Below are 15,824 nucleotides of genomic sequence, written 5' to 3'. Positions count from 1 at the left end.
GTACCATTATCACCGACAGCTACGGGGACCTCTCCCTCCTAATAAACCTAATTTCACCCTCTTTTGGGGGGTGGACGAAGGATTTATGTCGCGTTCGCGTAAACCCGACCAAGGTTCCGAGTCACGAAACTTAAATATACGTCGACCAGGCTTCCTTTAACGTCACTTTCGTCGACATTTAGTGGAAGAATCCCTAGCCGAAACAAAGTGGCTGGATTCTTCTTCTTCTTCGCCGCCGCCTCTTGCAGCAGCAGGAGTGCGTTTGATACAAGAGACGGTGCAGCCATGGGTCTGACCCGGGGATTTAAATTCTTGGACACAGTGGCACGCTTTGTTGCTCAGTGAGGATGGAAAGAAGACGAGGAGGATCTTAACAAACCCACCAGGTAATGCTTTGACAAATTAGCCACGTTTTAGCTCGAAATTCGTCACTTAATGTTGTTGCATCTTAGCTCTCGCGCAACTTGAACCGACCATGTTGTAACATTAGACGTGAACCGGAGCTGCCGGGCTAATAACGGTGTCTTGGTAATTCAGCACGGCCTCGACTCCCACATTAATGAGGCAATGTTGACAACAAGTACGAGCAGTTTGTTTACTGCTGCTTTTAAATGAAGCTCGTGCTGGTCGAGTCAGCTGCTGCTGGGGGATAAAACTGCACATCTGCATGAGCTCCGGCTGCAGCACTCGGTGTGCCCTGCACAGTCTGAGCCATGACATGCCATCACGTTGTGGGGAACCCGGAGAGCACTTTTTTTTTTTTTTTGGTAACGCCTCGTGAATTTCCAGATTGAAGCATCCAGGGTAACCCCATCTGCAGTAAGTTTAGCCCGGTCTGAGATTGTGGAAGTTTCAGTTTGCTGCAGCGTGATTAATCCAACCGCTGGCAATTAACCGCCACCCCCTGCACCACCACCACCACTAAAGATCGAGCTGACTTCCATTCGCAATATTAATAAGAGGGTCTGGGGGGGTCTTTTCCAGGTTGGTTTGCAGGCTGACATTGGGGGGATGGTAGCTTGCAGCCCGGTGAAAATCGTGGTTTGTGAAATCTGAAACCCTCTTTGTACTTATCCAAGTGCAACAAGAAAAGTGAGCACGAGAAGTGTCGTTTGGCTGCTGTGCATCTTTATGTGGGACAGTTGAAAGATTTTCTTTTGCGTTGCTGATTCCAGACTCGTCTGGTGGCTCGCAGTCAAATTAATAGAGAATCTGCATTGTATGCAGGGTGAATGATTTTGCTGAATTTTGTTGAAGAATGGAATTTAAAAAAAAAATTGAATTGTTTTAGTTGAAACAAGCAGAACACAAGCTAGAATTAGCCAAGCTGTATTTAAGGCTTTCATTATTCTTTCAGCTGTTTTCCTTTCAGGGGGTTGCCACAATGAGTCATCCTCATCCATCACATTCTGTCCTCACTCCAACTGCTTCCTCTCTCTAAATGCATCCATACATCTCCTCTTTGTCTTCTTCCTGGCAGCTGCATTTCTAACATCCTTCTACCAGTATACCCACTGTCCCTCCTCTGGACATGTCCAAACCACCTCAGTCTGGTCTCTCCAACTTTATCTCAGTTCAACCTGTGTGGTACCTCTGATGATCTCATTCATCTATCCTTGTCACTCCTAAGGAGAACCTCAACATCTTAATTGTTCCACTTCCAGTTCTTTCTCCTGTCTTTTTGTCCACGTCTCTGTCTCCAGACCAAACAACACAGCTGGTCTCACCACTGTCTTGTAAACTTTTCCTTTGATCTTTGCTCCTACATTAAAAAAAAAAATCACAAATCACTCCTGAAACTTTTCTCCATCCTCCCTGGACTCTCCTCCACCTCTTTACCACACTGCCTGTTTTCCTGGACAGTGGACCCCAAGTACTCAAAGTCCTGCACCTTTATGACCTCTGCTCCTTGTGGCCTCACTGTTCCACCTGCCTCCCTCCCAAAACCATAACTAAAATGTATAATTAGCTAAATTATAGCTATAAGCTAAACGTAACAGAATGATGGCTAAATACTAAAGCTGCAGAATTGTAGTAAAAATCATAAAGTAGCTAAATGGTAGCTAAAATTAGCAAAACTATCTAAAGGTGAAAAGGAGCTAAAAGCTCAAAGTAGCAGAATGGTATCTAAAAGTGGCAGAATAGTAGCTAAAAGCTAAAATGAGCAAAATTGTATAAAAAGTACAAATTATTCAAATGGTAGCTAAAAGTGGCTGAGCTGAAGTTAATAGTCAAAAGTAGCAAAATAGTAGCTAAAAGTGGTAGAACGGTAACTAAAACACAAAAGTAAGTATGCTGAAGCAAAAAAAAAACAAATCTTTTGAAGGAATTGAAAAGGTCTTATTTTAGAATTTCATTTTAGGTAAAGTTGTGTATTTTATTTTGTAAATTAAAAAGTCTCAGAAATTACAAGCACGTTATCCTCGACTGAGCTGGAAGTTATGACGTGGTTAAAACTGCACACAGTATGCAGAATCAAGATTGATTGCAAAGAAATGTACAGAAGGAACGAGTAAACAAGAAAATAAATGCAGACTCAGCATTCACACCATTTAAGACCATTTTTACTGCGTGTCATTTTAAACCCAGTACAAGACTGTTAGTGAAACCTAAATATCCTGTTCGATGATTTGCACACAAAAACAGCCTGTAGTGGAACTGTAACGTCCAGATTAGTGGCTTATGATGCCTGAATCGTCTTTTGTAGCGCTGGCTGCAGAGCCAATGCCTGCTGCCCTCAACTATGGATTAATGCGGCCAGCTTGTGTCTCAGATGAACCGAGGCAGTCAAATGTAATGATACATTAGATACTCAAACTGCAGAGTAGCCGTAGTTGTCGCTGCGTTTCATGCAAAAGCGTCATAATTTTGCTGACTTGTTTATTTAATAACAAGGTTCGTCAGTTTAGATTCACTTTGGCCGAGAGGAAAAGTCATATTCCAATCTCTAAAATAGTCTGGAGGTGTACACTTTTCAAATGAGCTTGAATGCATGGATGCTGTGATAAGTATTATTTATGTAGATATTTTCATACTGCACAGGGAAGCATCTGTTGCACCTTCATAATATAACCTGAGAGCAACGTGGCGCTGTTAAAATGTTAACATTAAAAATGACGTGCATTCATCTTAAAAAGGTTTGATTTAAAGTCCGCTTCAGATCATTCTTCAGGCTTTAATGGTTTTTGTGTTGAAGCCTTCTGTGAAGCAGAATCAGAAACGCTAAAATCAATTTTTTTAATCGTTCACAGTCAATAAAGCAGAAGCTACTCATTGAACAGTACTTGCTGCTTTATTCCTGCATCAAACCTTAGCATGTTCCCATTTTGTCTCATGCTTCCTGGGAACTTTTTGCGTTTGAGAGATGAAGACTCCTGCACGGTTGGCACGTCCCCCTGTTTGATTTTTGGTGTTTTTTTTCAAGGCCCTTGTGAAAGAACGGTTTTGGCAAGCCTCCTGTGGAGGCTTTTTGGACCTCTCTTGTTTGTTGACATAGCTCTGATCCTTTGCCAGCCTCTGGCTTTCTCATGCTACCAAGAACTGCATCACCCTTTCTGTCTCTCTCTTTTGTCTTCCCCCTCAGAGGTGAAGTGGGGTGATTGTGCAATACAGAACACTGGACATAATGACGGAGCATGCAGAGATTGAGATAGAAGGGAAAGAAAGATGAGCATAATGAGAAGAAGGTGAGATTGTAGGAAAGTCGGTGAGAGCAGAAGCGAACGAGTGTGTGGGCAACGAGCAGTTCCAGTTTACGTGCCATTCAGTGCAGCCACTGACGGACCTCCTATCTCCCAGCTGCTGGGATGCTCCCGAGGGTCCGGCACACTGGCTCTATTGTTCCTACTCTTGGCCAGGCCCACAGCTCAATAATACTGCCTCTGTCCGCTGGCTGAACTGGTCTGACAGAGACACCAGTGCACAGTTCAGCCTGTCTGACTGGTGCTCCTTGTGTGTTGCTACCACCTCCCGGGAGTTAACTGGGAGATGCTCTCTTTGTTAACTCACTTCGTCAGAACAAGAATCTGTCCTCAATGTCTTTCTCTCACTCTGTTTTTTAAACCTCCCTCAATAATAACTTCTTGAGAACTCCAGAAGCAGGAGATTGTCTTGTCTGGGAACTTTATTAAATAGGTGGAACATTTTCATGTCAAAGGCCTATAAAGGCGTTCCTTGAAGGAACTCATGTTGCCCACCACCTTTCATGCCAGAGTTTTAAACAGAGCATATTTGATGAGTTGGAGCCATTTTGGTCAAACTTGTAAATTGAGTTTTGCACAGTCTCATGCTATATTGTTAGATCTTGTGATCCAAGGGCGCTTGAAGTATGTGTTGTGAATGACTCTCAGCTACTACCGCCTCAGATTGTACCTTGAAACTGGCAGACTTAAAGCTGTTTTTTAAGACCCGTAGCTAGGCCTGTCACGATAAACAATAAATCAATTAATTGCATGATAAATGAAAATGATCAACCTCTTTTTTATTTATCAGCTTTATCGTTTCTTCGTGTCGCTCTCTTTCGGCAGATACTGCATGACAAAAGACTCAACTCCGGTGCTCTTCACTGACCCCTCCCTTTCTTTTTTCTCTTTAAAATCCATTTTAACCGTCAAAAATCACGTTTTTGGATCGTTAAAAGCAGCTTAGCTGAGAAGCTAAGCTACGAGCTAAGCTAACAGTCCGACCTCAGGAAAAAACCTCCGTCATGTCGAAGCTCCAAAATTCACGGTTGAAACCCGTGCACTGCCTTCAGATAAAAAGTTGTTTTTCTCTGCAAAAAGAAGCTGAGAACTTGTTTACTGATTTTTTTAATTAAAAGCTTTGTGTGACAAATGCTATGTTAAAGAGCTCAGATCACACCAAACATCCACCATTTTGAGAACCGAAAAAAGGAAAGAGAGACAGCCCATGTCACATCAAGGGACCTCCCTCCCAATTTTCTTAAAGAGACACGCTGCTTGCTCCTTCACTATCCATCCTTCGGTTCAAACAATCTTCTACTGCCATCCGGTGGTCGAAAAAAGGTACTACACACAAAACAAATAAACATTTCTTCTTAAATTTGACAATAATTACTAATTATTGTCAAATTTCAAACAATATTATCGTTTATCGCAATAATTTCTGTGACAATTAATCACCCAGCAAAATTTGTTATCGTGACAGGCAGGCCTACCCCGTAGCTGTGGCAGCCATGTTGAATGAGTTTGACTCCAAAAAGTAATGTACATACAATTAATATTTTCTGAAAATTTCTTTAAAATCCAGTGGTTCATGAATTTTTTTGCAAAAAGACAGACATACGTTTACAGACATACCGTATTATTTTACATTATTAATGTTTAGCGTATATCTTAGTGTTTATCTTAGATCCTTATTTACGGTTTCTTTTTTATACTTTATATTTTTGCTATTTTTGGGTGTAACTGGGACCTTGAGTACACAGTTTCGTTCCGCCTCATGTACACATGTGATGCGAATGGCAACAAAGATCCTTGAAATTTGGATCATTATCGTCTTTGGCAGTAGACAATAAAGAGGAATAAAGTAAGTTATATCTTAAATAAATTAAAATATCATCTACACTTGGCTAGTTTTTCACCTTCAACTTGTAGTTTACAGCTTTACAGTTTCATACAAAAAAATACTTTTCTTTCTTTTTGTAGTGTTCCATCATATTTTTGTCAGCTTTATCTTTCTCCTTACGTCCTGCACAGTTTGTCTCCTCCTCTCTCTTTATTTCTGTCATGTAGGAGGACATAGAGGGTGTTGACAGGCTAAAACAGAAGTGTCTGACCGTCTCTCAAATTCTGTCAACGTGTCAAAAATCCAACAATTTTTTTTGCTGTTTTTGCTCCCTCTTATCCTTCTTGGTCAGCTATTTACACACTTTTTTTTCAACTGTTTGTTTAAACGACTAGTTTTCCATCTTTTAGGCCCACCTTCAGCATGTCCATATTATTGTAATGCAACAGTTTTAGCAGCTAACAAGCTGCACCACTTCTGCTGCAAGAGGTCTGCCACTCAACATCACTGAAGCCTCACATGGGTTTTGGAAATGATTTTTCCTGCTTTTACACCGTTGAGTCCAGCTATACTTCATATCTGTCAGCTGCAGCTTGTGGAACAGCGAGGCCTAGCACTTCAGCTTTAAAGTTTTTTCCCCTTGTATTTTTTTTTTTTTCCCTGAGAACTTAAAGTACCTTAACAGCTCAGTCTATGGCAGAGAGCCCTGTCAAAAGCTTTTTTGAATTAAAAAAGGGGTGCTGAGTTGGCTGAAAACGTCTTGAGAACCTCCCACTCCATTTCTGCCTCATAACAATTTGCTGCATGCCGAATAAAGTTTCCCTTGGCCATTGTCTTTCAGTAAAGCCAGTTATTTAAAAAAAATGCAGTCCCACAGTGTTTGTGGTGGACCAAAGTACACAATAGCGTAAACTATGGGCAGCCAAGGCCACTCCCCTGGTGTCATGTGTACGTTTGAATGGTAGATGTAGTTTGATCCCTTTTGCAGTACAATGTCGACTTGATTTGCTTCAGGGGTGAATTGGATACAGGACCTTTTGGATTAAGTGGGTGTGTATGAGACTGTATTTTTGTACGTCCATTGTTTGCGTTTATGTTAGCTAATGGTTTTAGCAGTAATGTGCGTACCCTTTTTGTTATATTTTCTGAATTATTTTTATTTTTTACCTTTGTTTGTTGACTTTAAATCACCCTGCCGTCAGAGCATCTCTAGATTTGAATATTCAAAGTTAAGCAAAGCAGAGAACTCCATCATGACGAGTGCCACGGTACAGTTTCTGTTTCCCCTTTTTTTTTAAATTGTATGAATGCTGAGTCAGCGTTCACACTGTTGTTTTCCTGTTTATAGTTTCTTTCATACATTCTTTGCGATCACAGTACTTCTGTGTACTTTGTACTAGTTTAGTGATGTATATGTCAAGACGTTTACTTTATTCAATAAATGGGTGATATGACATAAGATTTATTTTTTATTTTTTATACTTTTCAAAATATTTAGCCTTATTCACAAAATATTTCCCCAGAAAAATACATTGAAATCTCTTCAGTTCCTTCACAAACAATGTTCTCTTTGAAATCTGCTTTAGCACACTGACTTTATTTTTGTTTGCATATGCTACTTTTAGCTACAGTTTAGCTAATTTAAGCATTTAGCTATGGGTTTAGCTAATTTTAACTTTTAGCTATGGTTTAACAAATTTTAACTGTTAGCTGTTGTTTTGCTAATTTAAGCATTTACTACCGTTTTGGTAATATTAACTTTCTGCTACAGTTTTAATAATTTTATCTTTTAATCGAGTTCTCCTAATTTTAGCTTTTACTGTAGCTACATGTCTGCTAATTTAGGCTTTTAGCTACAGTTTTGCTAAGTTTAGCTTTGACCTATAATTTTGCAACTTGTAGCTTATAGCTAAATTTACCTTATTACCTTGCTTAGTTTTTTTTAGTGTTTTGCTCATTTTGTTTTTTAACTACAGTTTACTAATTTTTTATGGTTTTGCTGATTTTACCTTAATATTGTAGCTTTTGTTTAGCTAATTTAAGCTTTTTGCTATAGTTTAGCTCATTTGAGCTTTTAACTAATATTTTATCTTTTATCTCTGGTTTTATTGATTGTTTTGAGCTTGAACTACATTTTTGCTAATTTAAGATTTCCATTACCATTTATCCAATTTTAGCTTTTAATTACATTTTAGCTGCTTTAGTCGTTCAACACTCAGCTTTCTTCTTTAGTCTCTTCCTGCATTCTCTTTCCTGCCATCATTCCCACATTTTGCTCCTTTTCTTCCTTATTGAGCTGGAGTGGTTGATGTCACGGTCATTGTGGCTGACTATAATGATTGATTTAGACTGTAAAAATGGAAGACGAGGCACGTTTATCACATTTGCAGCTTGAATTCCTCTTATCAAGACTTTGTCAGGATTTCTTTACATCTTTATTCAATTACAGACATACTGAATTTTCATTAGGATTTCCAAAAGCTGTCATTTTTCTTCACTGCTCCTTTCCTCATTCTAGATTAATAATAACTGCAAGCAAGATGTACAGAGGGAAAGACACTGAAGGGTTGCAGATAGAAATGAAGTAGTGAAAAAGATGTATGAGCTTTTTGTTTCTAGTACACTGTGTACCTCACATTTTCTTTTCATTTTTAATTTACTCTGGATTGTTGTGACTTGCTTGTTGATTTCCTTGGACAATTTAGTCTACCACAATTTGCAATATCAAGACAGCTATGAAAAAAGAACATTAACCCTGCAAATTTTTGGAAAACAGTTCCTAGAGGCTATAATAAAGTGGTGAGAAAAGAGGAGAAGCCTCTTAGCGTCCTGTTGTCTGTCCATGGTTTCACAGCGGGTGTGCTTGTACACTCAGACAATCGCTGCCTTCAATTAGGAGTCAGTGTTTGGCTGTTCATTTTCAGCTCTCAGCAAGAATCCAGCTCCGCTCTGGATTTGCATGAGACTCCAGTACGAGGCTCGTCTGATTTGCGCTGGGTGGAAGCCAAGCAGAGGCTGCAGAGCGTAAGCTGCTTCTCAAGTTTGCCTTTCGTTCGTCTTTGATGGCTTGCAGGAAATGCCAAATTCTTTTAAATCATCTGCAAGGAAACCTATTCTAAACATATTCAGCAGCCACGTCATCTGCGTTATTGTTCTCCTCATACAGCCATTCTGTCAGTGGTTCAGAGCAGGGGTCTCAAGGAGGTCTGAAATATATTAAGACATATTTATTAGTAAGAAAAGATCAGTGGAGGCAATGTATGGTTTAGTAAAGCTTACATATTGTAACTTTAGCTTTGCATTCATTCTGTACCAGAGGAAATGTAATGTCATGAAGCTGCTGGGTGAATCTGATGTTCCATCTTCTGTAATTTTCTTTACATTTTAACCATATTAAAATGAAATAGTACTATTTCCCACAAGTCAAGCTATGGGAAATATTCTGAGACACATCAGTCCCTTACATAACTCTTTCATACAGACATGCCTACAGCTACTATAAGAGAGTCGAAGCTTATGTAAGAAAGAGAAAACACTTTTTTCCCTTATATTCATCGGTCATAAGCCATGACTCTGACAGTCTGTGGGTTTCGTTACTTCGTCCTTGATCAGTAGCAGCAGGGCATCGGTGTGTGTCTTTGGGAATGTTTGCGTATCATGCATGAGATCACAAGTATCCAGCTTGATATTATTTTGCATGAGTGCTTTTGACCTGACCTCATGATGCTGGACGAGTAACTATGATTCATTGCCTCGGAGGTTGGAGTGTTGCTAGCTTTGGAGCTTTAACTGTTGATCTTTATGTCCTCTTGGCCCAGCCGCCTGACAGTGCATGACTTTTATGAAGCTTAGCACAGCTGTCTGTTGATGGGCCCAGCACTCAGTTACTGTACCATACCTTGAAATGACATCACTACATAGAAATTGAATTTGAGAAAAGTGCTTTTAATGCTGATGATAATCTAAGGAGGTTCTTCTAGTTAAATTAATTTGCAGCTCTGGAACAAATAGAGAGTCTACAGACACTTATTTTTTTCTTGAAATCAGCATCCCCGCATTTATGACAGCCATTCCAGTGTCTGATGACTTCCAACACAAGCACACCTCATTCACTCAGAGGTACTGATGAGGGAATCACCTGAACCAAATCATATTTGATAAGGAAAAGTATAAAAACAGTTACTGGGGGCCATTGTTAGCTTCTAGCACTCAGATCAACTGGATGATGCAAACAGTGCCAGTAGTAAATTTAAAGTAATTAGAATAAAAAAAAAGACAACTACTGACTATACTTAAAAGTTTTTAAAAGAAAAGTTTAAAGTGAGGAAAAGAAAGATTCAACTTTGGCTATACAAGCAGATGGATATAGTGAGCGTGGGGTTGCAGGTGTGGATTAAAGACTGTCAAAACAAGACACAGTCATGGCCAGCTCAGTAGCCAAACTTGAACTTCGTTGAAACTTCCTAAATGTGAGGATGGATGGTCATAAGCTGTCAAACATCACTGAGCTGAGGTTTTTTTTTAGGGCAACTCGAATAGCAAAAAGTCACAACAGCAATTTGATTGACGAGTGGAGATCATGCACATGCAAGAAACTGACTACTGAATGGTTTTTAATGAATTGAACAAAATTAAAATAGTAAATAAATAAAACCAACTACTGGACTTCTATCCAGTTGTTTTGTTTTTTAACTGTTTTTGGATTGACCATTCGTTCAACCTTTATTTAGACAGGTAAATCCCATTGAGCCTCGAGGACTCATTTACAAGAGAGACCTGATTTCAACAAAGAAAGATGACAATGACCATGACCTGTATGATTTAGAATCTTGAGTGTTTCCCCTCCTTACCATTATACCATTATGGGGCGGCTGTGGCTGAGTGGTAAGAGCAGTCGTTCTCCAATGCAAGAGTTGGGGAATCGATTCCCCCAGCAGTCACATGCCTAAGTGCCCCTGGGCAAGACACTGAACCCCTCATTGCCTCTGATGCGTGTCCCATCAGTGCATGAATGTGGTAAAGCACTGATTAGTTTTTGTATAGATACAGTAGAGTGCTGTATGAATGGGTAAATGAGGGCACAGGTTGTAGTGTAATGCACTTTGAGGATCTTGATAAGCTAGAAAAGTGCTATACAAGTACAGTCCATTTACAATTTACAGTCCATTATTCAAGGAAGGCACCCCGCCCTGTCAACAGAACTGAGCACCCCGCCTACCAAATCCCTGATGGTGAACAGAGATTGTAGCAGCTTAGGTCAGACTCCAAATTGCACGCAATAGCGCTCCGCTTCTCTTCATCATCCCCAACCCCGTTGACACCTGCCGCCACTAAAGTAGCACTCTGCTTCTCTTACCACAGCACACACACCCTCCCTCATCGACAAAAACCCCAAAGAGACCATCGCCCTCCCAAGGCATGTAACCTGATCTTCACCAGTTTTTATTGAAACTTGCAAGAAGGAATCACTCGACATACATTTAACCGATTAACTTTTAGAGTTGACCCAATTAAAGATGGCCACCACAACTAATCAACCTTAACAAAGAACAAATGCATCTATAACAAGTCATTTTTACATAGATTAAGGTAAAAATATGTGGTAGTAGTTGAGCCTCATCCACAGACGCAGCACATAATTGAAGCCTGACACAATGGTTTACAACTGTTCCTTGAAAGGCGGCTGGCAATATGCATTCATTCAAGACATTAAAACAGTTCTTCGCTTTATTACTTATTTTTTCAATTATATTTGTGCTGTGTGCCTTCCAAGACTTGTTGCTCTACTCTAGAAAACTAACAATTTAAGTAAATTTTAAATAGATCTTCCCATAACTGTTCCAGCTTTTGCAGCAGTTTTGTAAGAATAGTACACCAACTACAAAATTCTGTTCAGTAAGTGCATAAGGTAGGGCAGACAATTTACTTTTGAATATGCCAAACTAGAAATAGAATCAGCTCTGACTATGCACCACTTCTACCTTTTATAAACCCTGCAGCTTGTTAAATGAAAATAATTTATGCAAGTTTTTTGCAGACAGAATTTACATAACAAACAAGGCACAACACATTTTGCAATGAGAAGGTTGCTGGTTGGCAGGTGAGTGAACTCAATTTATTTAGCTCGGCTGTGGCTGTGTGGTTAGAGCAGTCGTCCTCTAATACAAGAGTTGAGGGTTCGACTCCACCAGCAGTCACATGCCGAAGTGTCCCTGGGCAAAACACTGACCCCCTCATTGTCTCCAATGTGTGTCCCATCAGTGTATGAATGTGATAAAGCTCTTATTAGTCTCTTTAGAATGATTTGTTCAATTAGCTTTTTAGAGATCTAGTAGAGTGCTGTATGAATGGGTAAATGAGGACACAGATTGTAGTGTAAAGCTCTTTGAGTATCTTGAAAAGATGGAAAGGCGCTATTCAAGTACAGTCCATTTACCATTTAGCTCCTAAACCACAACAGCATGGGAAAAATTCAGAGATAAACTGGTGTAGATTCAGTAATCCTAGCAAGTTGAATCAAAGTAATCTCTATAGATTCTTGAAAACCTTTTGCTTAGAAGCAATTTCAGCTTGCTAAAAGTTCAGAGGTGGCAATAAAGGGACTGATCTTTAAAGAACATCCACAGTAATTCCCAACACTTAAGTTACAAGACACATACAGTGCTGGAGGAGGTATAGGGCAAAATGTCATGCTCCTAGAACATTTTTTTTTATGTCTGCTTGTTTAATCAAGCTTAAAGCTGGTTAAATGCCAGACAAAGTTTTGGGGATTGAACAAGCTTGGCATTAAGGTGCCTAGAGGAAAACCATCATCTTCCAACTCTTAACAGGAAAGCTGCAGACCATTTGGGCCCATCTTAAAGTGTAGGATAAGGTCAGAGAGTGATTTCAATACACTCTGTGTGGTTATATAAATGTTAGTGGTGACTTGAGGCAAAAGCCTGTTTTGCTTAGCTAAGCCTGAGGAGAACAGATAGGTGCTGACAGATAGGTCTGGCCTCACCTTTAGGACTGCTGCAGAACCTCTTATTTTCTCATTTTGTCTCACTCTTTGTTGTTGTTCACAGACCTCTTGTGTGTCCACTTGAGCTCTGCATTTGTTTTTCTCTCCTCTCCTACTTTCCTTTTCTTGCTTCGTTTGTCCTACTTATTATAAACTGGGGCTTTACATTCACAGCAGACTGCTTTCAAAGACGTTAATGATCTCTGCCAACTTGTAGTCGATATGATGGCTTTGCTGGACTTCAGCCATGTCCGAGTGGTTGACCACATTGTTTTTGACATAGAGCTACAATGAGTTCATCGGAAGGTAACGTTTGAAATAGAGGAAGCAGAACAATTGGGGCAAATGATGCAGAGCTTTAAACAATTTAATTAAAAAAAAAAATATATATGGCATTTATTAGGCAAAGGTAAAGAGGAATTCTCTGCTGGCTCATTTAAAATAATGTGCCTTTTAGTTTCATCCAACTGGCTCGTAAATATAATCTGTTCATGTGATGCCACTTAATCACCATCAGTACTTTTTAAATTTATTTTTAGCTTTTAATAACTTTCGCACATTCTTTTTTATTCAGCTTTTGGTGCATTTTGCTTTTTTCAAACCACTCATTTTTAGGATCATTGTGATGCTGCAGTTTAGACTATTTGTTCATTTGAATGTCCCAAAAGTTTATCTTTTTGATAGCTTAATGGTTGCATCTTCAAAATATGTACCGTATTTTCCACCGTACGTGTCGCACTGCTCTATAAGTCGCATCAGTTTGCATATGTCTAATAAAGTGGAAAAATCCATAAATATGTCACTTCGCTGTAAACGTCGCATCTATTATGCGTCACAGCTGACGTGTCCCGTTTGTTACTCGTCACCGCTAACAACCCGGAAATGTGGGCCAAACCCGCAAATGTGGACCAGTGTTGTGCCAAAAATCGATTGACTGCCAAATGGCGGCCGCGGGAGCATGCACAAAAGTACTTTAACAAGAGTTCAACAAGATTAACACTTAAAAACAATTATTTGTTTGCTTGACATTATAGCAAAGGTGTGTCTCAGTCTAAGTTTTGCTTAATAAATGCACTTTGACTGTGAAATCAGCTGTCTTTCAAAAGCCAATTCGCTGAAGCAAGAACGTGAAGAGGAATGACTCGCTGTGCATTTATTCGAAATTTAACAAGATAACCACCTAAAACGATTATTTGTTTGCTCGGCTTTATAGTAAGGATGTGTCTCAGTTGAACTTTTACTTAATAAATGCACTTCAATGGTCAAATTAGCTGCATTTTGCCAGGGCGGCACAACCAAATGAATCTGATTTGCCAGTTGCTCCAAGCAGCGAGCAGAACAAAGGTGGCAGTTTACGGCAAATCGATTGTGTCATTAATAGCTATTTTTACCTATTACATGACACAATAGCAAGCCATACTACTCGAGTGTCATCTAGCTGCTGAAAATAGTAGTGTTCAGTATTTTCAGTCAGAATGAATGAAACCAGTCATATCTCAGCCAAAATTGGTTTATAAATTTGGGAAGAAATCCATAAATACTTCACTTTGGTGTATAAGTCACAGGGCACGCAAATTATGCTAAAAAACTGCGACTTACAGGCTGAAAAACACGGTAGTTTATCTTCAGCTTGGACCATACTTTTAATGTCACTCTCAATTCTTCTTTCTTTTCCCAATAAATTATTTTCCACTGCCAATTATCATACAACTAGAAAGCTAAATATTTGGTTTGGTGGTGTTAGGTTTTGTTTGGGTCAGAAATGAGCTTACAAGCATTATGAACTTATCAGGTTGCAGAACAGGGTGTGTACCAGGCTCCCAAAACTTTTACAATTTGAAAATTTGCTTGTTAAGCATAATCAGGTGTAATATTTTCCCCAGAGAAAAGAAAAGTTGTCTTCAAGAATCAAAAGCTTTCTACAATAACCTGTGACACTTTTACATATTTTGATTGAGTCTTAATATTAATCTAAAGGTTTTTGGAATTTGTTTGAGAAATGAGCTCAAGTATGAACATATTTGATCCTTAAATTGTACAATTAATTGTATATGTAAAGACTGACTGAAATGAAAGTCTGTCTTGTGATGTAAATGTGAAAATGTATAGGGCATGTGCAAGCTAAGTTCTTCTAGCTGTAACAGGACTGAGACAGTTCTTGGTTGTGGGAAGCAATACCTTGAATATCTTCTCACTCAAAGGTGAAGTGACAAGAGAGACAACAGACAAATTCTGACTGACCATGAGAGATAACAGGAAATTGTGTTGAGCAGCGATAGCAGCTAAAGTGGATTCTATCTTCTTCTGTTGATAGAAGTGTTATTGTACCACCCCACAACCACTTCAGCCTTACTTTATACTGAAAATAGGACAAGGTCCTTGAAATACACCTACTGATAAAGCGGTAAAAAAAAGAGGTAACTCAAGGGAGAGCATACACAATTGAGAACCTCTCTACCTACTGGAAGAATTGGATTTTACTTCCTTTTTAAGACATATTGATCAGAGACGGAACAGATAGCTTAACAGTGAAGGCAAGAGAAAGAAACGGGACCAAGGAGTGTTTTGTTTCCATCCTCTTTGTGTCAGTGTCAACTGTACCGCCATCTCTAGAGACGAGAAACATTTGGACAAGGAGAATATGCGTGTGTCAGCAATGTGGATAGACTGTATTGTGGCTCAGTTGTGATCATCTGGACTTAAATTAACTGCAGTCAGTCTCCATGTATAAATCCAGTAAATCAAATCCTGCAAATACCATTAACTGTTTGGCACAATGTAAAAACTACAGCAGCTGCTTGGATGAACTGCCCATGATCAAGTTATATTGTATCTTGACTAATATTCTGTAAAATTGGAGGCTAAGTTAATACTGTACGTATACGTTTTAATTTAGTTAGTCTTCACAGTGCTTGTAACAAAGTTGTTAGACTATTTCATCTTCTTTTTAATGGCACTTGCTTCTCTCACCCGACTACTTTAAAATTAACACGTTGCTCATGCATTGGCTTGATCTGAACAAACTAATATTCCATAAACAGTGTGTGTGTGTTTGTTTATTGTTTTAGAATATGAATCTAATGAGAACAGATATCTTTTAGGTACTCTTGTATCTTTTATTGTTAGTCCAGCTGACTCCTTGTTTTCAAATCTGGTATTCATACAAGTAATCTGATTTGTTTAGAATGTTTAAATAAATTATTAACAAATATAAAAATATTTATTACAGTGATTTCTATTACTGATTCTTATTCCATCCATCCATCCATCCATCCATCCATCCATCCATCCATCC

General features: G+C 39.1%; 1 protein-coding gene across 3 annotated transcripts in view; it reads left to right on the top strand.

The window, feature by feature from the left end:
• The first annotated feature begins 237 nt into the window (after positions 1-237).
• Positions 238-15,824, top strand: part of wasf1 (WASP family member 1) — a 72,884-nt gene continuing 57,297 nt past the window's right edge. For all 3 annotated transcript variants that reach the window (XM_037685865.1, XM_037685866.1, XM_037685864.1), the window contains exon 1: positions 238-386. The gene's annotated coding sequence lies outside the window, so the exon portion shown is untranslated. The remainder of the gene's footprint in view (positions 387-15,824) is intronic.

This window comes from Nematolebias whitei, chromosome 12 (genome assembly GCF_014905685.2).
Source record: "Nematolebias whitei isolate Nwh7 chromosome 12, NemWhi1, whole genome shotgun sequence".
Taxonomy (NCBI): Eukaryota; Metazoa; Chordata; class Actinopteri; order Cyprinodontiformes; family Rivulidae; genus Nematolebias; species Nematolebias whitei.
The sequence above is the reverse complement of the archived record's forward strand: the minus strand, read 5'-3'. Positions and strand labels throughout refer to the sequence as shown.